Source organism: Bombina bombina, chromosome 9 (genome assembly GCF_027579735.1).
Source record: "Bombina bombina isolate aBomBom1 chromosome 9, aBomBom1.pri, whole genome shotgun sequence".
NCBI classification, from domain to species: domain Eukaryota; kingdom Metazoa; phylum Chordata; class Amphibia; order Anura; family Bombinatoridae; genus Bombina; species Bombina bombina.
In genome coordinates, this window is record NC_069507.1 from 246,787,778 (window position 1) to 246,812,097 (window position 24,320).

The 24,320-nt window shown below is 39.3% G+C and overlaps 1 protein-coding gene and 1 long non-coding RNA gene across 10 annotated transcripts in view; one reads left to right on the forward strand and one right to left on the reverse strand.

Moving 5' to 3' along the window:
• ADD3 (adducin 3) overlaps window positions 1–24,320 on the reverse strand; it is a 248,812-nt gene that overhangs the window by 149,337 nt on the left and 75,155 nt on the right. For 4 of the 9 annotated variants that reach the window (XM_053692759.1, XM_053692767.1, XM_053692760.1 and 1 more), the window contains exon 2: window positions 24,235–24,282. The exons of 2 other annotated variants lie outside the window; for them this stretch is intronic. The gene's annotated coding sequence lies outside the window, so the exon portion shown is untranslated. Of the gene's footprint in view, window positions 1–14,133; window positions 14,285–19,227; window positions 19,606–24,234; window positions 24,283–24,320 lie in introns of those variants that run through there. 3 more of the 9 variants (XM_053692762.1, XM_053692764.1, XM_053692763.1) reach the window with 3 other exon arrangements.
• On the forward strand, window positions 9,103–13,004 carry LOC128640287 (uncharacterized). The gene is made up of 2 exons (XR_008399319.1): window positions 9,103–9,246; window positions 11,675–13,004. It is a non-coding gene; the product is annotated as an uncharacterized LOC128640287 (long non-coding RNA).

Consider the following 24,320-nt stretch of genomic DNA (forward strand, 5'->3'; position numbering starts at 1 on the left):
CACGTTCACCTTCCACCCATGCGACCTCAGAAATGCCAGAACTATCTCTGTATGAGACTTGGCCATTTGAAAGCTTGACGCCTGTATCAGGATGTCGTCTAGATACGGAGCCACCGCTATGCCTCGCGGTCTTAGAACCGCCAGAAGTGAGCCCAGAACCTTTGTAAAGATTCTCGGGGCCGTAGCCAACCCGAAAGGAAGAGCTACAAACTGGTAATGCCTGTCTAGAAAGGCAAATCTTAGGTACCGATAATGATCTTTGTGAATCGGTTTATGAAGGTAGGCATCCTTTAAGTCTACTGTGGTCATGTATTGACCCTCTTGGATCATGGGTAGGATGGTTCGAATAGTTTCCATTTTGAATGATGGAACTCTTAGGAATTTGTTTAAGATTTTTAGGTCCAAGATTGGTCTGAAGGTTCCCTCTTTCTTGGGAACCACAAACAGATTTGAGTAAAACCCTTGCCCTTGTTCCGTCCGCGGAACTGGGTGGATCACCCCCATTACTAAGAGGTCTTGCACACAGCGTAGATATGCCTCTTTCTTTATTTGGTTTGCTGATAACCTTGAAAGATAAAATCTCCCTTGTGGAGGAGAAGCTTTGAAGTCCAGAAGATATCCCTGAGATATGATCTCCAACGCCCAGGGATCCTGGACATCTCTTGCCCAAGCCTGGGCGAAGAGAGATAGTCTGCCCCCCACTAGATCCGTTTCCGGATAGGGGGCCCTTTCTTCATGCTGTCTTAGGGGCAGAAGTAGGCTTTCTGGCCTGCTTGCCCTTGTTCCAGGGCTGGTTAGCTTTCCAGCCTTGTCTGTAACGAGCAACAGGTCCTTCCTGTTTTGGAGCGGAGGAAGTTGATGCTGCTCCTGCCTTGAAGTTACGAAAGGCACGAAAATTAGACTGTTTGGCCTTTGATTTGGCCCTGTCCTGAGGAAGATTATGACCCTTACCTCCAGTAATGTCAGCAATAATTTCTTTCAAGCCGGGCCCGAATAAGGTCTGCCCTTTGAAAGGAATATTAAGCAATTTAGATTTAGAAGTCACGTCAGCTGACCAGGATTTAAGCCATAGCGCTCTGCGCGCCTGGATGGCGAATCCGGAGTTCTTAGCCGTTAGTTTGGTTAAATGTACAACGGCATCAGAAACAAATGCATTAGCTAGCTTAAGTGCTTTAAGCTTGGCCATAATCTCATCCAATGGAGCTGTGCGAATGGCCTCTTCCAGAGACTCAAACCAGAATGCCACAGCAGCAGTGACAGGTGCAATGCATGCAAGGGGCTGTAAGATAAAACCTTGTTGAACAAACATTTTCTTAAGGTAACCTTCTAATTTTTTATCCATTGGATCCGAAAAAGCACAACTATCCTCCACCGGGATAGTGGTACGTTTAGCTAAAGTAGAAACTGCTCCCTCCACCTTAGGGACCGTCTGCCATAAGTCTCGTGTGGTGGCGTCTATTGGGAACATTTTTCTAAATATCGGAGGAGGGGAAAAGGGCACACCGGGTCTATCCCACTCCTTGCTAATAATTTCTGTAAGCCTTTTAGGTATAGGAAAAACGTCAGTACACACCGGTACCGAATAGTATCTATCCAACCTACATATTTTCTCTGGAATTGCAACCGTGTTACAATCATTCAGAGCCGCTAATGCCTCCCCTAGCAATACACGGAGGTTCTCAAGCTTAAATTTAAAATTAGAAATCTCTGAATCAGGTCTCCCTGGATCAGATCCGTCACCCACAGAATGAAGCTCTCCGTCCTCATGTTCTGCAAATTGTGACGCAGTATCAGACATGGCTCTCACATCATCAGCGCGCTCTGTCCTTAACCCAGAGCTATCTCGCTTGCCTCTTAATTCAGGCAATTTAGATAATACCTCTGTCATAACAGCAGCCATGTCTTGCAAAGTGATTTGTATGGGCCTCTCTGATGTACTTGGCGCTACAATATCACGCGCCTCCTGAGCGGGAGGCGAAGGTACTGACACGTGAGGAGAGTTAGTCGGCATAACTTCCCCCTCGTTGTCTGGTGATAATTTCTTTACAGATATAAATTGACTTTTATTCAAAGTGACATCAATACATTTAGTACACATATTTCTATGGGGCTCCACATTGGACTTCAAACATAGTGAACAAACAGATTCATCTTTGTCAGACATGTTTAAACAGACTCGCAATGAGACTAGAAAGCTTGGAAAATCCTTTCAAATAAATTTACAAGCAATATAAAAAACGCTACTGCGCCTTTAAGAAGCACAAAAAATCGTCACAGTTGAAATAACAATGAACCAAATCAGTTATAGCAACCAAATTTTCACAGTAAAGGTATTAAGTTAGCAAGCATTGCACCCACTAGCAAATGGATGATTAACCCCTTAATACCCAAAAACGGATAATCAATTTAACAATTAACGTTTTTTTATCACAGTCAAACACACTGTCACAGGTCTGCTGTGACTGATTACCTCCCTCAAAATTAATTTTGAAGACCCCTGAGCTCTCTAGAGACGTCCTGGATCAAGGAGGAAGAAGCAGAAAGACTGAAACTGAATTTTTTCTGCGCAAAAAAAAAATCGCTAAAATAGGCCCCTCCCACTCACATTACAACAGTGGGAAACCTCAGTTAACCGTTTCTATGTAGAAATAAACGACAGCCATGTGGAAAATCATGCCCCAAAAGATTTATCACCAAAGTACCTCACAAAAAAACGAATAACATGCCAGTAAACGTTTTAAACATGCACTTTAAAAGTTAGGTAGTGTTATTAATAAGCCTGCTACCAGTCGCTTCTACTGCAGTTAAGGCTCATACATTACTTCAGTATTAACAGTATTTTCTTAGTCAAAATCCATTCCTTAGAAAATTACTTATTGTACATATATTCATCAGCCTGATACCAGTCGCTACTGCATTTAAGGCTGTACTTACATTACATTGGTATCAGCAGTATTTTCTTAGTCAATTCCATTCCTTAGAAAAATAATTTACTGAACATACCTTGTTTGCAGGATTCCTCACACGCTATTCCCAATCTGAAAGTTACCCCACTCCTCAGAATGTGCGAGAACAGCCAGTGGATCTTAGTTACTTCTGCTAAGATCATAGAAAACGCAGGCAGATTCTTCTTCCAAATACTGCCTGAGAACAAACAGCACACTCCGGTGCCATTTAAAATAACAAACTTTTGATTGAAGAAATAAACTAAATATAAAAAACACCACAGACCTCTCACAACGACCTATCTAGTTGAGTTGCAAGAGAATGACTGGATATGACATGTGAGGGGAGGAGCTATATAGCAGCTTTGCTTGGGTGATCCTCTTGCAACTTCCTGTTGGGAAGGGAATATATCCCATAAGTAATGGATGACCCGTGGACTGAATACACTTAACAAGAGAAATAACGTAAGGGGAATCACACTGCAGAGCCGAAAGTTTGGAAACTCTGCGAGCAGAAGAAATAGCAATAAGAAACAAAACCTTCCAAGAAAGTAATTTAATGTCAACAGAATGCATCGGCTCAAACAGAGCCTGCTGCAAAACTCTAAGAACAAAGTTAAGGCTCCAAGGAGGAGCAACAGGTTTAAACAGAGGCCTGATTCTTACCAAAGCTTGAACAAAAGACTGAATATATGGCAGAACTGCCAGAAGTTTATGCAAAAGAATAGATAGTGCAGAAATCTGACCCTTCAGAGTACTGACTGACAAACCTTTCTCCAGGCCTTCCTGAAGAAAAGCCAAAATTCGAGGAACCCTTACTTTGTTCTAAGAAAAACCCTTAGAATCACACCAATTAAAGTATTTACCATACCCTATGGTAAATACTGCGAGTAACTGGTTTACGAGCCTGAAGCATAGTATCTATAACTTTCTCCGAGAAGCCACGTCTAGCCAAAACTAGACGTTCAATCTCCAAGCAGTCAGCTTCAGAGAAACCAGATATGGATGAAGGAAGGGACCCTGAAGTAGAAGGTCCTTTCTCAAAAGGTAACCTCCAAGGAGGAAGAGTTGACATTGTCAGCAGATCCGAGAAACCAGATCCTGCGAGGCCATGCAGGAGCTATTAGAATCACTGAAGCTCTCTCTTGCTTGATGTAAGCAACTACTCGAGGAAGTAGAGCAAACAGAGGGAACAGATATGCAAGATTGAAGTTCCAAAGAACCGCCAGAGCATCTATCAGAACGGCTTGAAAATCTCTTGCTCTTGAACCGTACCTTAGAAGCTTCGCATTTCGATGAGACGCCATCAGATCCAACTCCGGAACCCCCCACCTCAGCGTTATCATTGTGAAAACCTCTGGGTGGAGAGCCCACTCTCTGGGATGAAAAGTCTGCCTGCTCAGAAAATCCGCCTCCCAGTTGTCCAACCCTGGTATGTGGATGGCAGAGAGATGGCAATCGTAAGACTCCGCCCACTGGAGAATGTGAGTCACCTCCACCATTGCCAAGGAACTCCGAATACCTCCCTGGTGGTTGATGTAAGCCACTGAAGTGATGTTGTCCGACTGGAATCTGATAAACCGGACCAAAGCTACTTGAGGCCAAGCTATCAAAGCATTGAAGATTGCTCTCAACTCCAACATATTTATTGGAAGAGACGACTCCTCTAGAGTCCACAGGACCTGTGCTTTTAAGGAACCAGAAAACTGCTCCCCAGCCCAACAGACTGGCGTCCGTGGTCACAATTACCCAGGAAGGCCTCAGAAAACGTGCCTGAGACAGATGGTCCTGAGAAATCCACCACGAGAGACTCTTGTTAGGGAGTCCAGATTTATCCTATGCAAGAGATCCGAGTGGCCCCTGTTCCATTGACTGAGCATGCACAGTTGCAGAGGTCTCAGATGGAACAGAGCAAGAAAGGTATGATGTCCAAGGAAGCCACTATTAGATCAATCGCCTCCATGCATTGAGCCACAGATGGACAAATAGCAGCCTAAAGAGAAAGGCAAGAAGCATGAAGTTTGTATTTTCTGACGTCCTTTAGAAAAACCTTCATGGACAGGGAATCTAAAATTATTCCTAAAAAACACACCCTTGTATTTGGTACAAGGTAACTCTTTCCCAGATTCACTTTCCACCCGTGGGAACAAAGAAAAAACAACATCTCTGTATAAGATTCTGCTAAATGAAAAGATGGTGCTTGAAGATGTTGTCCAAGTAAGGCACCACAGCCATGCCCTGGGACCTGACCACTGTTAGAAAAGCCCCCAGAACCTGGGAGCTTTAGCAAGGCCAAAAGGAAGGGCAAAAAAATGGAAATGTTTGTACAGGAAGGCAAACCTCAGGTACTGGTAATGATCCCTGTGAATGGGAACATGAAGATATGCGTCCTTCAGATCTATGGTCATCATGAACTGAACCTCTTGAACCAAAGGAAGAATGGAACGAATGGTCTCCATTTTGAAGGACGGAACCCTGAGAAATTGGTTGAGACACTTTAGATCCAGTACAGGACAGAAAGTGCCCTTCTTTTTGGGAACCACAAAAAGATTTGAATAGAATCTTAGACCCTGTTCCTCTAGAGGAACTGGAACAATCTCTCAAAGGGAAGATAGGTCCTTTATGCAGTTTAAGAAGGCCTCTCTTTTTATCTGGTCCACAGATAACCTTCACAGGTGAAATCTGCACCTGGGAGGACAAGATTTGAATTATATTCTGTAACCGTGAGACACTATGCCTATTGCCCAAGGATCTGGGACATTGCATATCCAAGCCTGCTGAAAGAAAAGGAGCCTGCCCCCCACTTGATCCAATACAGGATCAGGGGCAGCCCCTTCATGCCGATTTAGAATCAGCGGAAGGCTTCTTGGCTTGCTTTCCTTTATTCCAAGGCTGACCGGACCTCCAAGAAGACTGACTGTTCCGGCTTAAAAGAGGAGGAGGATAGACTTTTGTCCCTTAAAGTTACGAAAGGCGACCCTTAGGTCTATTCTTTTTATCCTGAGGAAGGAAAGAGCCCTTTCCACATGTAATATCAGAAATAATTTCAGCCAAACGTGGACCAAACAAGGTTTTTACCCTTAAAAGGCAAAGATAAAAGCTTAGACTTAGATGTGATATCAACAGACCACGACTTTAACCACAAAGCTCTGCGAGCTAAAACAGTGAAACCAGAAATCTTAGCTCCTAGCCTAAGAACTTGCATGTTAGCATCACAAATGAAGGTATTGGCTAGTTTAAGAGCCTTGATCCCGTCTTGGATCCCCTCTATAGTAGTCTCTTCTAGGATTAGATTGGATAAGTCATTGCACTAATAGGATGCTGCCCCTGCAACTGTAGCAATACTAGCAACAGGCTGCCACTGTAATCCCTGATGAATGTACATTTTCTTCAAAAAAGCCTCAAGCTTCTTGTCTATGGGATCCTTGAAAGAACCATCTTCAACTGAATAGTAGTTCTCTTAGCAAGAATAGAGATAGTTCCCTCTACCTTGGGCACTGTACGCCACAAGTCACGAATAGAGTCAGCAACAGGAAACATCTTTTTAAACACAGGGAACAGGGGAAAGGGAATCCCTGATTTATCCCATTCCTGTGTTATGATATCTGCCATATGGTCTGGAACTAGAAAAACATCCATAGAAGAGGGCACATCATACATCCTATTAAGTTTACTAGACCTTTTAAGATTCTTTGCCGAGTCGGATTATTCCAAAGTAGCAAGAACCTCCTTTAAAAGTAATCAGAGGTGTTCTAACATATCTTAAATTAATCTCATCTGAATCTGCAGAATTGGTCACTACAGTATAAGAGCCTGACAACTCTCCCTCAGACACTGAGGAATTATCCTCATCAGATAACAGACAGACTAACGGAGCCTTAGCGGAGTCAGAACATTTTTAGATTTCTTCTTGCGCTTACCAGCAACCTTCGGAAAAGATAAGGCTGCTGAAACATCAGAAGTTATCTGCACAGCAAAATCCCCGGGTAAATAAACACCCCCAGGAGGTTGTTGAGAGGAACCACAGGGCACTGCATGTGAAGCTTGGGAAATTTGAGGGGAAAGCCGAGGCAATGCTAGAACATTATCCTGGAGACAAAAGGCTCTGGGGGAGAAATCTTATTTTTAAACAATAATGTCTTATTTAAAACAAGAGGAACAAAATTGCACAGGAGGAAACACCTGAGCCTCCAAGCAAAACAAACATTTGTCAACTGGCAAATTTGAATTCTTATTAGAGTCCATATTAACAAAACGCTTATAAAATTCACTAGCCCTTTAAAATGTTTTAACAGAATAATGAAAAACCTAGACACCTTTAACCTCAGCTCTGCTGAGGGCTTACCACTCCTAGCGCACCAACAGAAAGATCCCACTATGATCAAAACTCTGGTCTGCCAGATATAGGAAGCGTATACGAAACTCGGTCACATGACCGCAACTAAACATAAAACTGCATCACTAGTCTAAACGGCGCGAAATTTGTAATAGACAGAGCGGCTCTGATCACATGACCGCTGCCTTTTCAAAATACCATGCCGAAAAAACTCTGGCTCGTATAAGGGCTAAAATACACCTCCTACCCAAAAGGAGGAAGACAAACTCCTATTTCACAGAGCCTCAAAACACATATAAAGCCTATAAATATGTCTACTCAGCCTCAATAAATCCCCAATGCAGTGCCCTTTAAATACTCCCTGCCCAATAAAAATGTATAAACACATAACTTTTCCCCTGACTCCTAGAGTGCTGATACCTTGTTACCTAGAAGGGAAGCACTTACCTTTGGAAGCAGTTGTCAGACAGGGAATAGTTTCTTAGGTATGTCAGATCACTCCACATCTAACAGAGACCTGTAGAAAAGGAAAAAACAGAAAACCAGAGTTGGTTACTCTATCAAAGGGGTAGGATCAGTATTAGAAATAAAGCAAAGACCACCTTGCCGCCTTCTATCTGCTAAAAGCCACCATTACTCTTACTAAAGAGATTGACATGGACACATCATAACTTCAATCTTTGCTTGCAGGGAAAAGTACCCATAAAAGGATTAAATATATTCACACACCTTCTTTGCCATCCTCCCGTGATCAAGGCAAAGAGAATGACTGGGGGTTATGAGTAAGGGAAGTGATACTTAACAGCTCTGCTGGGGTGCTCTTTGCCTCCTCCTGCTGGCCAGAAGCGAATATCTCACTAGTAATTGGAAAGTTTCGTGGACTCTCCATGCCATAGGAAAGAAATTTATAATAGAAGTAAATCAGAGTAAACCTGATTTTTCTTTCTTTCCTGATTCAGATAGAGCAGGCAATTTAAGCAATTTTCTAATTTACTCCTATTATTAATTTGTCTTTATTCTCTTAGTATCTTTATTTGAAAAAAGAATGTAAGCTAAAGAGACGGCCCATTTTTGGTTCTTTTGACTGAGTTTACTTAGTCTCCTTGGCCAATCATAGACCAGATGTAAATACGCTCATGTACAGATTTCACCAATCCCTGTGTAGCATGTTGCAGGGTTTGCTACTGATACATGTATAAATATACGTATGACTTTTGTATCCTGCATCTATGGGAGAGTGCTAAGGAAATATTGCCATGTTTAGCAAGTTGGTAACCGTAAAGGAGTAAAACGTTATCTGATGACTGATTTGTTCTTCAATACTATTTGTTGCATTCCTAGTGACGCATTTAACCTATCTCCCCCCCCCCCATTATGGGATTTAGCAAAATAAAGATTTGAGTGCTAAATAGAAATTCTATTGAAAAATTAATTAAGTCGGTTTTCAGAATGGGTCACAAATCTCAACGCCTTATGCATAATACGAGGTGCTCTGAGGAACAACGCATGTAACAAACACTAAGCGCCAACAGGTGTATTTGTGGTCACAAGTATGAGGAAGGTTACAGACAGCTGAGGGTCTATTTTTAGTCTTGGCTATCTAATGCTTTTTATAAATGTATCCAACCACATCTGTCCAGATGTTTGTGTGAGAGCTGCGTCTCGAAGGCTCCTTTTTCACAGCGGAGTTACAGGCAATGAAAAGTGATCCTAAGAGGGTCTGGGAGCGTTTGCCACTCCGAGTGAGCTCAGTAAATTCCTGGCATATTGCAAACTAAATAAAATACAGACCCCCTCAAAGTACTCAGATCTACGCACGCTTAAATTTCGGAGGGAGAAGATGCTACGTAGGAGAGAAGCAGTGGAGAGCGGCCAGCGGACAACCTTAGATCTTGAGTCTGCAGCCAATATTCTACTCACTTACTGGCTTAGGCAGGGTGAGAAATCCCCTCTGGAATCCATAAGGTATTTTACATTCAGCCAAGAGAGGAGATTTACAGGCTATGTGCCAGCTATTTGGGCATGATACATAGCTATTTCTAACAGACGTTGAACTCTACACTTATTGCGCTGGGTAGGGTTTCGTGAAAACTGATGGAGTTGAGGAATGACTGAATCTAGAAAACGATAAATATGAAATACTAAATGAATACATTCTTGGGAAAGGAATTCACTGTACCTCTTTCGCCTGTATCAGTTTTAAAGGGACAGTCTAGTCAAAATTAAACTTTCATGATTTAGATAGGGTATGTATTTTAAATAACTTTCCAATTTACTTTTAAAGTATTCTTTGTTGAAAGCTAAACCAGAGTACGCTCATATGCTAATTTCTAAGCCCTTGAAGGCCACCTCTTATCAGTTTTTCAGTTAGACACTGCTAGTTCATGTGTGACATTTAGATCACATTGTTCTCAATCCCGTGGAGTTATTTACAAGTCTGTCCTGATTGACTAAAATGCAAGTGTATCAAAAGAACTGAGATAAGGGGGCAGTCTACCGAAGCTTAGATGCAAGCTAATGACAGAAGTAAAAAGTGTATTAATATAACCGTGTTGGTTAAGCAAAACTGGGGAGTATACTGTTGCTTTAAGTTTAATTAAATATATTCTATAACCCAGTGTACACTGAGTAATATAGAGGAGCTTTACCAGAAAATAAAATAAAAGAGAAATGGAATTTTACAGCGCTATACAAATAAATGATAATTATATAGATGTTCAACTACTATTCAGGTGTGGGGAGTGTATAGTTTCTATTTCCAGATATAAACACCATAATACAGGTTAAAGGGCCGGTAAATACAGTAGATTTGCATAATCATCAAATGCACAACAACAAGACAATTCAATAGCGCTTAGTCTGAACTTCAAATTAGTAGTAGATTTTTTTGTGACAAATTTCAGTTATGTCTATTTCCACTCCTGTATCATGTGACAGCCATCAGCCAATCACAACTGCATATAATTATATTCTCAGAAGGAGCTGGTGACTCAAAATGTGTAAATATAAAAAGACTGTGCATGTTTTGTTAATGGAAATAAATTGAAAAGTTGTTGGTTTATAACTGCATGTTCTATCTGAATCATGAAAGTTTAATTGTGACTTAGTGTCCCTTTAAAATAACGTCATAATGTAGCCCTTTAATTCAATTCATTGCTACAAAATTTAGCGGTGCTATACAAATAAATAAGATATCTACTAATAATAGATGCAGAAAATCCACAACAGCTTTATAAAGCCCAAACTCTTTACTGCTCTAAACTATCAGTACAACAGATGAAGTCACCAGGGTTAGTTCTGCTGAATGAGACCCTGTGAGACAATCTGCCTGAGCTACCACACCTGCCCCATATGAGGCTGCGATGCTCTGCAGCAAGTAGACCTCACCCGCAGTCCAATTGCTTTCAGCTGCCGCCTATTTATTTAAACAGAGATTCTTCACATGAACTCTCATCGTGCTGGGCAAGTGCTTGTGTAAATTAAAACAACACATGAGCGGACATATCCAGCTGGGACCCAGCGTGCACCAAATGACATCACAGCAGGGAGTTGGGCCAAAAGAGTTTGCAAACACTGCTCACCCACTCATGCCAAGGCACAGAAAACACGTGCATTCTACTGTGACATGACCCTGTAACCTTTTCTTATGCACAAGGCAGAGATGCAACTATTTCTGTGTACAGCTGACATATAGCTCTGTATAGGATGCAGGTTTTAAAGTGATACTTAAAAGGACACAATGATTTACTTTACCTGCTGGAGTGTATTAAATTGTTTACAAGTATTTCCATTACCCTTATATTGGCATTTGAAATTGCTGATTTAGCCTGTGGCATCCCCAGCTATTCTGAAAGTTTTTAACCTTAAGGCCAAGCTGTGTTAACACAGCCAGTAGAAGAAATTACAGTTACAGGGTATAGAAGAGATAAGGTAATACAATGTTAATTTTCCATTGTTCTCTCCAAGTATTGGTGAATGGTTTATAGAAAGATATAAGATAAAGAAGCAGGTATATGTACACAATGTGATAAAGTAATGTGATCTGATTATACCTACAAGCTCAGCCCATTTTATTAGGTTGTGGCTTCAAAACACAAAATCAGCTAATTCCTATACACGAAAAACTTAAAAAAAAAAACAAATCTCATACATTTTATACTCTGCAGCTTGTAAAAAAGTAATTGGAAACACATTAAGGGAAAAACTATTTTATAGTATTCTGTCCCTTTAATAGCTCTATGGTGCAGATTTCAGAACGCCAGAAAATAAAATAAAATGTGTCCCAACAAAAAACCCTCTATTTTACAGAGACCTAATCTACAAAAGGCAGCAACATAACATTCACATTCATCTCTAACATTCACTGATCTCTCATTGCTATGTTCCCAAATAGGTTCATTATTCTGCAGCTACTACTGTAAAGGAGCACAAAGCAAACTGACAATGTGGTGCGGCTAATTTTTCATTTGTGACCCTGTGACATAACAACAATTCAGCAGGAAGCTGGAGCTACACTAGAAAACGAAGTACATTTAATTGCCACATGTCGCTGACCTGCTGGCAGATCTCACCATGAGGACAGATCTCTTATGTCACAGGATCCAAAGCGATCACTATATAGTGACGCAGAAGCTCACTGTACAGATACAGTTAAAGGGACAGTCTACCTGAAAATGTTTATTGTTTAAAAAGATAATCCCTTTATTACCCATTCCCCAGTTTTGCATAACTAACACAGTTATAATAATATACTTTTTACCTCTGTGATTACCTTGTACCTTTGCAGACTGCCCCCTTATTTCAGTTCTTTCGACAAACTTGCATTTTAGCCAATCCGTGCTGACTCAACTCCATGGGAGTGAGCACAATGTTATCTATATGGCACAGATGAACTAGCACTGTCTAACTGTTAGACGCTAATAAAATGTACTGAGATAAGAGATGGCCTTCAAGGGCATATGAGCCTTCCTAGGTTTAGCCTTCAACTAAGAATACTACGAGTACAAAGCAAATTTTATGATTAAAGTAAATAGTTGTTTAAAATTGCATGCCCCATCTGAACCATGAAAGTTTCATTCTGACTTTACTCTTCCTTTAATCATTTAGAGGTGCAGGGTCATTCCATGCAGACAAATCAGGGTTTAGCCGTACAGATTCCCATCATGCACCCGGGTATTCAGTTTAGCATCTGAGGCACACGATAACACAGACAGCATATATAGAAACCAAAGCAGACATTGCTGGATCACAGTCCGTGCTGTCAGTCAGCCGCCTCACACCCAGAGAGCCGAGTCTGTACCCTGGGACACAAGCCAGGCCTCCTCTTGCAGAATATTTATGAAAAAGGCTCAGGATTACATAGCAAACAGATGTTACCAGTTAAAAAACTGATGGGGGAAAAGAGATAAAGGCTCAAAATATATTTAACCCTTTCCATGCAATAAAGGGCTTTAATAAACAGAGGTTTTGGCTCTGCAGGAGTTCCACTTGCTTTGCTGTCTGTCCTGACCACTACAACAAGTTAGGAACAGCTGCAGCCTTCAGACAGACAGCAACAGCAGCTTAAAGGGACAGTCTGAGCTCCTGCCATCCAGCCCCAAATAACAAATAAGCAAAGGTACCAGAGAAACATCAGACAAGAATATGGTTGTAAAAATACTATTGGTTAAAGAGAAATTGATGCCAAAATAAAACATTTATGAATCAGATATTTAAAAACAAAACATGTAATATTGTTTCCTTTTATTACTGAACTTAAAGCAAACAAATGCATAAGACAATACAATAGTAGATTTTTTTCTGACAAATTACAAAGTTATGTCTTTTTCCACTGCCACTGCATCATGTGATAGCCATCAGCCAATCACAAATGCATATACGCATATTCTGTGAATTCTTGCACATGCTCAGTAGGAGCGGATGACTCAAAAAGTGTAAATATAAAAATACTGTGCATATTTTATAAATTGTAAAGTTGTTTCAAATTTGAATCATGAGAGCTTAATTTTTTCCCCCCAAAGCCAGGCTTATGAATGAGTATGTGTCTTGGTAAATATACAATGTCATACCTGATGGATGAGAGTTTAACATCAATACCCCTTTAACAGTTTTGTTATCACAAACCAACACAATGTGCCATGGGCAAATCTCACAGTAAACTGTTACACTGAGCACCTATTGTGTGTGTGTTGTTTATACATTTACTAAATAAACATGACAATGAGATTCCCCTTCTCATTGTGAAGCTACTGAACAAGGGTATAAGCTCAAAAAGCACCATTGTCTGCCAATTACAAAAAGAAAGTCCACTGATCTGAGAGTTTATCTTCCTGTTTATACAATGGGACAGGAATATTACGTTATCAGCCCCACAAAACTCTGCAACTGCATCCTCTGTTGTAAAGATGTTAATTAAAGAAACAAAATAACAACACTTTTACATTTTATTTGATATTGGAATCCTGATGTTTCACTGTATACCTAATTCCTCCTGGTTACAAAACCTCAGTAAGTCAGTAAGACTATAAATTATTACCAACAATACTGTTTCACATCTGCTCAATTTACTGGTCTGACAAAATCATAGATTAATAGAAAAACAAAATCTTATTTAAAAAAAATTAAATGACTGCAACTTTTACCCAAATGGAATAAAATCCAACCAAAACTGCACAAAGTTTGTCAAAGTGAAAAAACACAATTTTTGGCTGTTCTAAAGCAAGAAGATCGCTGGTAGGATATTGTACAGGGTGGCACCGTACTGGCGTGCACTGGTAAACTGGTATTGGGTAACCAGCTGATGTCACCACAGCCCATAACCATACACCTCACTCAATACACAAGGGCACTGACCTGAATCCCACACAGATTTGGTGTAAGGTGTTACTGGCTAACCAGCAGCATATGACCTTGCCGGGGACACAAGGGATGAACAGTCCGGCCTCTTCCTCCACGGCTATGAATGTTTCTATCTCACTAAGTCCTGGAATCCACAATGGGAATGTGATATGAAACTTATCTGCAAGTAGGAGCCAGCCCCAGGTCACAGTTTTTGGAGGAAAATGGGGGATGGGAGATAGAGGGAGGGAAAGCAATCCAAATACACTCATCACAATCCTGTAGAACAGTAAGCATGAAGTGGTTAACCCTTGCCTCTCATGGGGTCCGATATGTAATAAATAGCTGGTCGGTGGGGTAGTAATTAATCCGTGGGATTTGCAAAATACACACAATGTCTAAACACATTAAGATTTATTTTCATCACACAAGATTCCTCTTAAAACTGGAACATGGAATAGAATCAACACTGAAAATAAAAATGAGAGCAGGCATATTCCTTTGCTTATATTCTAACTTGCATGACTGGCAGGAAAAGCAAATCCCAATATCTGGGAAGTTCTTGGCAACAAGTTTAAAGAGAATAAAAAAAGCATTAGGTTTTATTGTGTTGTACAGGTGAAGTTATTAACTCATGAACTGCCAGAGGGGCTAACCTGTAAACTTATCGGCATCATCGTCTGTCATAAATAGAAACAAGTTTAAAATACTTCAGATATCTTAGATTTTTTTGTATGTTTAGTGCGGGCTCCTGCAAACCTGTTTCTTATCAGGAGGATCTGTTTATTCTGAGTACACAACATCCTTTGCAGAGATAAGAAGATTTAGGTGACACAGAAACCCTAAAACAAATTTACTGAGGGTCACACAGCGGCTACATACTGAACAAGGTCACGGCTGCGATTTCTCCAATCACACGGCATAAAGCGAATATCACATCACCCACGAGATTCCACAGAAATGTCTTCACCAATAATCTTACTTGGGACACTGCCCCTGTAACATTATGGGATTTGTGACACAGTTTGATTTTAATATGATTCGAGCTTTGGATACCAAGTGGTTAAAAAGGGAGATTACACATTATCTTCCTAAAGCATCATTTTTGTGACCACATTCCTGCTACTGAAATATCACAGGTGTGACATTGTACCAGAGGTGACATTCTTTTCTGTCCCCACATTTGTTATAGTTTCACACAAAGAAAGTAAAACAGCATCTTAAAGGAACACTCACTTTAGCAACTTTAAATAATTAACAAATTGTTGAGTGGGAGTAACAAAAATGTGTTCACAATATTAACTTGTTTATTTGAGAACAGTATCGATGGAAGAGAGATTTTCTAACAGGGAAATTGCGATTGGCAGGGTATTATAACTGTGATTGCTCAGCGGCTGTTCTATGTTCACAATCAGGAGTTTATCTATGAGTTTAACCTATAGGCTGGGGGTCATGGAAGACTAGTGCAAATATTACATGCCCTATGGTGCTATGGACCCTGTAATTCATCCTATTAATAAGAACAATTCTCATAGCTATATTGCTAACAGTGACACGCCCACAGGCAGAAGAAAAAATTTCCACCACAAGAAACAAAAAAAATTAAAAAAAAAAGAAGACATCAATGGACCGTAGATCTCTGGTAGCCAAAGAGTTAAGCACAGACAAGATTTAGATCAAGCAAATAGTTAATAAAACTAAACTTGACACAAATACATGCAGATTTACATTCCATCTCTTCCCTGTAGCACAGTGACAGGTTGTAGTTTACACAGCAGCAAATAAGGTGGGTTTTATGTGTCAGATTCTACTGCTGACGCCCCAGGCACAGAGCTTTAGTGATACAGAACCCCTGTAATTACTGTCACAGTGCGCAACATCTCTACACTTATATACAGTACGTGAGCGTTAATATCGCAGCATGTGTGCGCGCTGGAACATCAGGAACAGGTGGGAGAAAGGGACTAACTCAATGTAAATTCCGAGCAGATTATTAGACACGATATAAAATATACACTAGCTAATGTGAAACTATATATTTTTCTACCTCTCTACTAAGATTAGTGGCATAATTACATTTCACACATTATATAAGTATTACCTATTGCTAAAGCTTCATAGTGTGTTCTGCAGATTAATAGAAATCTATCATCACATATATACATACACATATCTATCATCCTGACTGAAGATCACGGTTTATGTTAATATACATTCATAGATACATACATATACACATATCTATCATCCCGACTGAAGATCACGGTTTATGTTAATATATATTCATAGATACATACATACACATATCTATCATCCCGACTGAAGATCACGGTTTATGTTAATATACATTCATAGATACATACATATACACATATCTATCATCCCGACTGAAGATCACGGTTTATGTTAATATATATTCATAGATACATACATATACACATATCTATCATCCCGACTGAAGATCACGGTTTATGTTAATATACATTCATAGATACATACATATACACATATCTATCATCCCGACTGAAGATCACGGTTTATGTTAATATATATTCATAGATACATACATATACACATATCTATCATCCCGACTGAAGATCACGGTTTATGTTAATATACATTCATAGATACATACACATACACATATCTATCATCCCGACTGAAGATCACGGTTTATGTTAATATATATTCATAGATACATATACATACACATATCCAGCATCCCGACTGAAGATCACGGTTTATGTTAATATATATTCATAGATACATACATACACATATCTATCATCCCTACTGAAGATCACGGTTTATGTTAATATATATTCATAGATACATATACATACACATATCTATCATCCCTACTGAAGATCACGGTTTATGTTAATATATATTCATAGATACATACATACACATATCTATCATCCCGACTGAAGATCACGGTTTATGTTAATATATATTCATAGATACATATACATACACATATCCAGCATCCCGACTGAAGATCACGGTTTATGTTAATATATATTCATAGATACATACATACACATATCTATCATCCCTACTGAAGATCACGGTTTATGTTAATATATATTCATAGATACATATACATACACATATCTATCATCCCTACTGAAGATCACGGTTTATGTTAATATATATTCATAGATACATACATACACATATCTATCATCCCGACTGAAGATCACGGTTTATGTTAATATATATTCATAGATACATATACATACACATATCCAGCATCCCGACTGAAGATCACGGTTTATGTTAATATATATTCATAGATACATACATACACATATCTATCATCCCGACTGAAGATCACGGTTTATGTTAATATATATTCATAGATACATACATACACATATCTATCATCCCTACTGAAGATCACGGTTTATGTTAATATATATTCATAGATACATACACATATCTATCATCCCTACTGAAGATCACGGTTTATGTTAATATATATTCATAGATACATATACATACACATATCTATCATCCCTACTGAAGATCACGGTTTATGTTAATATATATTCATAGATACATATACATATCTATCATCCCGACTGTAGATCACGGTTTATGTTAATATATATTCATAGATACATATATACATACACAAATTTCTCTCTCCTGGGCTGCTGCCAATTCATCCTTGCATCGCCTTTACTCAGAGAATACACAAGTATGCATATTTTCAGTACAGGCAGTGGTTTTAGCAGGCAAAATCAGCTGTTTCAGTTGACAAAATAAAGGATCTATTTGTAAACTATTTAATACACTCCTGCAGGTAAAATAGATCATTGGAAACACATTAAAAAGAGGAGAAAATGAATTAAAGGGATAGAAAGGTCGAAAATGAAATGTGCATATGTACATTTCAATGTGAAATAGAAGCATTTTTTGCAACATACTTCCATAAGCGAAACCGTTTTGTTTTACTGTTTTTGTTTGTTTTTTGCAGCATACGCACATATGCTGTGAGGGCCCTGCACCAGTATTCCAACACCACACCTGAGAAAGACAGCAGTTGTTTGACACAAATGATATCTTCAGAAGCAATGCACACTAATGACAGCTCTCTAAAAAAAACACAGTAACCACGTGCACGGGCCCTCACAGGACATGTGCGTGTATCAGTGAAAACCAGTAACAACATTTACTAGAAGCATTTTAGCTAATGGAAGTACATTACAAAATGCTATTACACTGAATTGCACTCGTGCACATTTCCTTTTTGACCTATCTATCCCTCAAGTTAATTTATTTCAATACTGCAGTCTAGTAATTACAAATTGTCTTATGTCCCTTTAATTGAAACAGAGGTGTCACATTAGCACAGTTCTCTACTACTAATGAGGTGATATTTGCACCTCTAAACCAATAGAACACTGTCAACTGACACGCAAAGCTATTGGTTTAAAAAAAGGTGCAAACGCAGGAGAGCAATGTGCCGTGGGTGGCTGGAGTCGCGGAGTTTAGCGATGTGCAACGGCACAATGAGGGTGAGTTTAACAGTTTTAATAACTGATCACTTAAACGCAACTTTATTTTTAGTGATGGTAAATATTAGTGCTTGTTAAATGCTCAGATTTACCCAATGTGCTCAGCTAGCTCCCATTGGTGCAGTGCTGCTCCTTCAAAAAAAGGACACCAAGCGAATTAAGCAAATTTCATAATAGAAGTATACAGGAAATGTGTTTAATATTGTATGCTATATCTGAATCATGAAAGAAGAAAAAAAATGGGTTTCATATCCCTTTAAATATTTGATGGGAAATTAAATGTTGAGTGTGGTATCCCTTTAAAACTAGATAAGATAAATTTTGAACTGTGGGGTAAAAAAAAAAAAATTGGACCACGAGTGTCACAACTGCGCAACCCCAGTGCAGATGAACCACTGCAATACATAAAAGTGTTACTAGCAAACCGGAGACCAAGAACAGGAAACAGCCAGAGTGGTTAAATATAACAAACCTCTTCTCCCCATCCACAGACCACAAACCACATGCCGGCGCGCAGGGAAACCCAACATCTGCAATGTTCAAAGAACCCGGTGCAAAAATAGCATCACCAGATTCTACTCACCCTGTTTTCCCATTCAGGAAAACACCCGTCTGAGATACAATTTGTGTCCTTCAGTTTTATGGTCAATGTAAGGAAATGGCTGCAAAAAATAACGGAGAGGTAAAAAAAAAAAAAAAAAATTAAACTTCCCATAGAAGCATAAAGAAATCCTAACACCGCCCAGATTATATGCACTGAGAATTGCAAGGTTTGTCACATACAGTCACACTGTAAAAGGGTCACTCAAGTCAAAATTAAACTTCATGATTCAGAAAGAGCAGCAATGTTAAACAACGTTCCAATTTATTTCCATTAAGACAATGTGCACAGTCTCTTTATATTTACACTTTTTGAGTCACCAGCTCCTACTGAGCATGTGCAAGAATTCACAGACTATACGTTTATGCTTTTGTGATTGGCTGATGGCTGTCACATGATACAGGAGTGGAAAAGAGAAACATAACTGAAATTTGTCAGAAAAAAAAAAAAAATTACTGTTCATTTAAAGTTCAGACTAAAGGGTCGATTTATCAAAGGCTTCACAAGCTTTTCGACCCCATGTGACTGCAGGTTCTCACAAGAGAACCTGCACGCTGTATTTAACAAGCAGCGGTCATCAGACCGCTGCAGCGGCTGACAAGGGCACGTATGTGCGTCCCTCTCTGCCTGAGCTTGATAAATCGCCCCCTAAGAGCTTTTGCATTGTCTTTTTATTGTGCATTTGTTTATTATGCAAATCTACTGTATTTACTGGTCCTGTAGACATATTTTCTTTCTTTTGCAGCTAGAGCATACAACTCAGACACTTGTATCTCTGTTGTGCTTGATATTGCCACGGTGTGAGGTCACAGTGACCCGTAAACCCTCTGTAACATCCACGTACAACTGCATTGCAAAACATCCACAGTAAATGTTCCATAAGTAACTGTAATGTTGTTAACAACACTTGCACTGTATTGCAGTCGAGAGACAGACCCCTTAAAAAACAAAGTAAAATAGAGAAGACACAGTCTTATTAATACTCACATAAAAAAAGCAAAATCTTGGTTAAAGCAAATTCCCTAACAAATTTACCCTTCTGTTGTAACGCGGTGACCATTAGACAACTCAGATGGGAGGACAGCTCCTGCAGAACAATTTATTTTATAATTTAACACAGACAAATATAAACGTTTCTTCTCTTCCCGTCAGCCAAATGATATTAAAATTCCCTTCCTGTAACCTTCGCTGGCTCAGCTCTAAGATAGGATTGTGCACCATTTGTGATCCTGCGCTGATCTGCACTGCACTCAATTGGCGCTGACATAAAACATTTGTGGCATATATTTTCTAAGAAAAACAAATTACATCGTTTCATGAAAATATGATGTCTAATAAGTGAAAACAGATGCAGATAGCAGAAAGCGAGACCGGTACCCTTGACTTCATCGTGCAGTCAGTGATGAACAATGGCCAAGTGTAACATTTTCAGAACATATTAACACCTTGTTTTCTGCAATTGTTTTTCAATAGCCAGATTCCACCCAACAGAAACTTCATTGTTTTGCAGTTTGCCAACTGATAACCACTGCTAATTAGGAAAAATAATGTTCTACATTTTATATTACAGTCTTAAGGTCACTATTGTTTATTTCATTCCTTTCATGCCAAGGGGCACCTGGTTTGTGAAGAAATAGAATAAAAATGTGTCATAATCTACAGCTGGTTAGTGGGAATAACTGAGCCAGTTTGTGCTTCAGGATAACAATGCCCAAACCAAATGCTTCCCCAGCAAGGGAGATATAGCAGATCTAGACCAGCTTCAGATTAAAGCCCAGTAGATCAGCGGGATCAGGCTCTCTTGAATCTGGGATCACCACAGAAATAGGTTGGCTCCACAGGGAGCGCCAGTGCACAGGCAGGATAATATAATACAAGACAATCACATACTAGCTGGTTCCAGGATATGCAAACACTGAGCGTCCCAGAGTGCAGTGAGTGCTTTGTACCAAGTGACATTCCAGCACAGCAAAACCAAAGTTAGTGACTTGCAACCAGACAACCACCCCAATTATTTTGTTTTGCACCTTCTATTTATAAAGGAAAAGGAAGTCACAATTAAACTTTCAAACGGAGTGTACAATAAAAAAAAAATATTTATTTATAAGATCAATTTCACTTCTCTCCGTCTTTCTTTGTCTCCATTATTGAAACTTCATTTATTTCCATAACAGTATACTGATGTATGCTCAGGTGAGTGCATATTTCTTGAGCACTACAACTGTGGATATAGGAATATTTGTAAAAATGTTCATCATATAGGGCTATATGTACTATCCCTGTAGTGAACCGGACTACCTGAAATGGCCACTTGCACTGAAATTGCCACGTGCAATGCTGCCCCCTGCTCCAGTGCAACCAGATAGGGTAGCAGGGAATGTCAATTACCCTGAAGAGCGAGTGTCGGGTGATTGATCTCACCACATCTGAGGAGGTGGAGAGGAAGAATAAGTGGGTTTCTGTTTCTTATATATGTGTCAGTCGGGTCGCTTATGCGATCCTGTGCGACATAGCAGAAAAGGTGCAAATCCAGCATATTACATTTAGCCCATAGTGTCAGAATGGGACACAAACTATCTGGTATGGGTAGAATGTTTGGTTTCTCAATATAGGGAAAAATCACAACATGTGTGCGACACCTTTACTTGAATTTCAGTCTATTTAGTAAACGACCAGCAAGGGTGGCTGTAGGTTAGGGACCCAGGAAAGAGGCAGTGGGTCTATAAACATTTAAATTAATGCTGTAATGAGCTCATGTTATGCTTATAATTTTAAAAAATAATCTTCAGAGAAGAAAAAAATAAAATAAAAGGATAAAAAGAGGAAGAGGAGAGAACAATGAGGATTTTGATGGGGTATAGCGCCAAAGACGAGCACCTATAGCTCTGAACAGTGGGCTAACTAGCTAGCTTGGAAAATGTACTAAGAAAATAAATGTGTTCAGAGCGCCTCAAGTGGGCTAGGTGTTGTACAATGTGTAGAGTGTGTATTTAGAAATATTTTGATTGTAAATCTAGTACTTTACACAAGAATAAAACATGCCACAGTGGGTACAGTGGTAATAAATGAAATATTTCTAAATACACACTCTACACATTGTACAACACCTAGCCCATTTGAGGCGCTCTGAACACATTTATTTTCAGAGAGAATAAATAAGGAAAGGAAGGGTTAACTAAAAAAAAAAAAAGTAACCAGCCCTTTAATACTATTATATGAGGTCAATTGTTCTACTCACTCACTTGTCAAGCAAAAAGGTTACATAATTATGTTATTGTCAGATTGTATCGGGCACCTCCCTGTAATGTGCTCTCAACAAAGACTTCAGTATAATAAGTAAAAAGACTGAAGACACAATGATGTGATTCTAGAAGTATGATTCCATTTATTGTTTAGACATTTGGCAACTTTCAATTCACCCAGAGCGGAGGAATCAGTTATCGGAAGGAGCCTGTGATAAACCGGCTTGTTACTAGCACGTATAGGTGGGGTATTTACCTAGTTGTACAATGCATTTTCTAAGTCTTCCAGGTCACCCAAATAATGCAAGAAACCCTGTGTCAGAGATATTACTAAAATGGACATTAAAAAGGAGAGTCTACACCAGAATTGTTATTGTTTAAAAAGATAATCCCTTTATTACCCATTCCTCAGTTTTGCATAACCAACACGGTTATATTAATACGCTTTACCTTGTATCTAAGCCTCTCCAGACTGCCCCCTTATTTCAGTGCTTTTGACAGACTTGCATTTTAGCCAATCAGTGCCTCCACTGGAGTGAGCACAATGTTATCTATATGACACACATGAACTAGCACTGTCTAGCTGTGAAAAACTGTCAAAATGCACTGAGATAAGATGTGGCCTTCAAGGGCTTAGAGATTAGCATATAGACCAACTAGATTTAGCTTTCAAAAAAAGAATACAAAGAGAACAAAGCAAATTTGATGATAAAAGTAAATTGGAAGGTTGTTGCCCTATCTGAATCATGTAAGTTTAATTTTTACTAGACTGCCCCTTTAACGTCAGATAAACGTGCAGATAAAAAAAAAAAAAATAGAACAAGTTCAGATATAAAAGAATAGAAGCAGAGTGGTGCTTGAACCGATTGTGCAGATAAGTACAGTGTAAATAAGACTAAAACGCTTGTACTTTCATGTTACTGATATGATAATGGCATTTAATAGGCAGTATCTCCAGCTCTACAGATTTATAGCTGAGAATCATTAACCAAAACCAGTTTCTTCTATGAAATAAGCCATCATTTTCTGGATTTATTTATTTTTTTACAAAATATATAAAATGCTTTTCTCACTAACACGATTTGATCACATTCTCTGTTACACAATTAGTAACGATTAATATGTTTGTCTGCTGCTGTCACAATCTGTATAATTATTTACTAGACCCTCATCTGAGCACAGGTACCTGGTAATCTGCTTTAGGGGAGAAGGCTGGGGACAGATGTGACTAAGGATTCTCTAAAGCCAGGTCCCTTAAAATGATAGAAAATAAAATTTGATCTTGAGAGCGGTTTGTATTGCTATAGGAGGTTCTTGATGTGCAGAAAAGACAGCTACATTACAATATAATCAACGCTTTCCAAGAAAGATCCAGATAATGTAAGATTTGATAGAGCCCAGACAGAAATGAGGACCCTGGACAAAAGAGCTTACAATCTAACAGCTGTAGGAGAAGCCTAACGCCCTGTGTAAGTTAATATGCAGTGATGGCAGAATCTGAGACTAAGGAAAATCATCCCGTGCTCACGTTTCATGAATCTAGGCCAGTGTTGCAATGTTTCTATCATGATATTGCGATCGATTCCCTAGATGCCCTTTCTCGTCTCTCCAGCACATATGGAACTATTCACTAAAGCTCACACCTCTATCCAGTCTGTAGTGAAGGGTTCTCAGAAGAACATAGCAGAAGAGGGTTATTAGTAAATCTACTCCACTGTACTGTGCACCCGCCTCCCAAGCTCCTTACCGAAAACTTGTCCCCAGCAGTGTGTGTCTAGCAGCTGTTCTGCACCTACTGGGAGAAGAAAAAGCAATTAGTGACAGCTACACTCA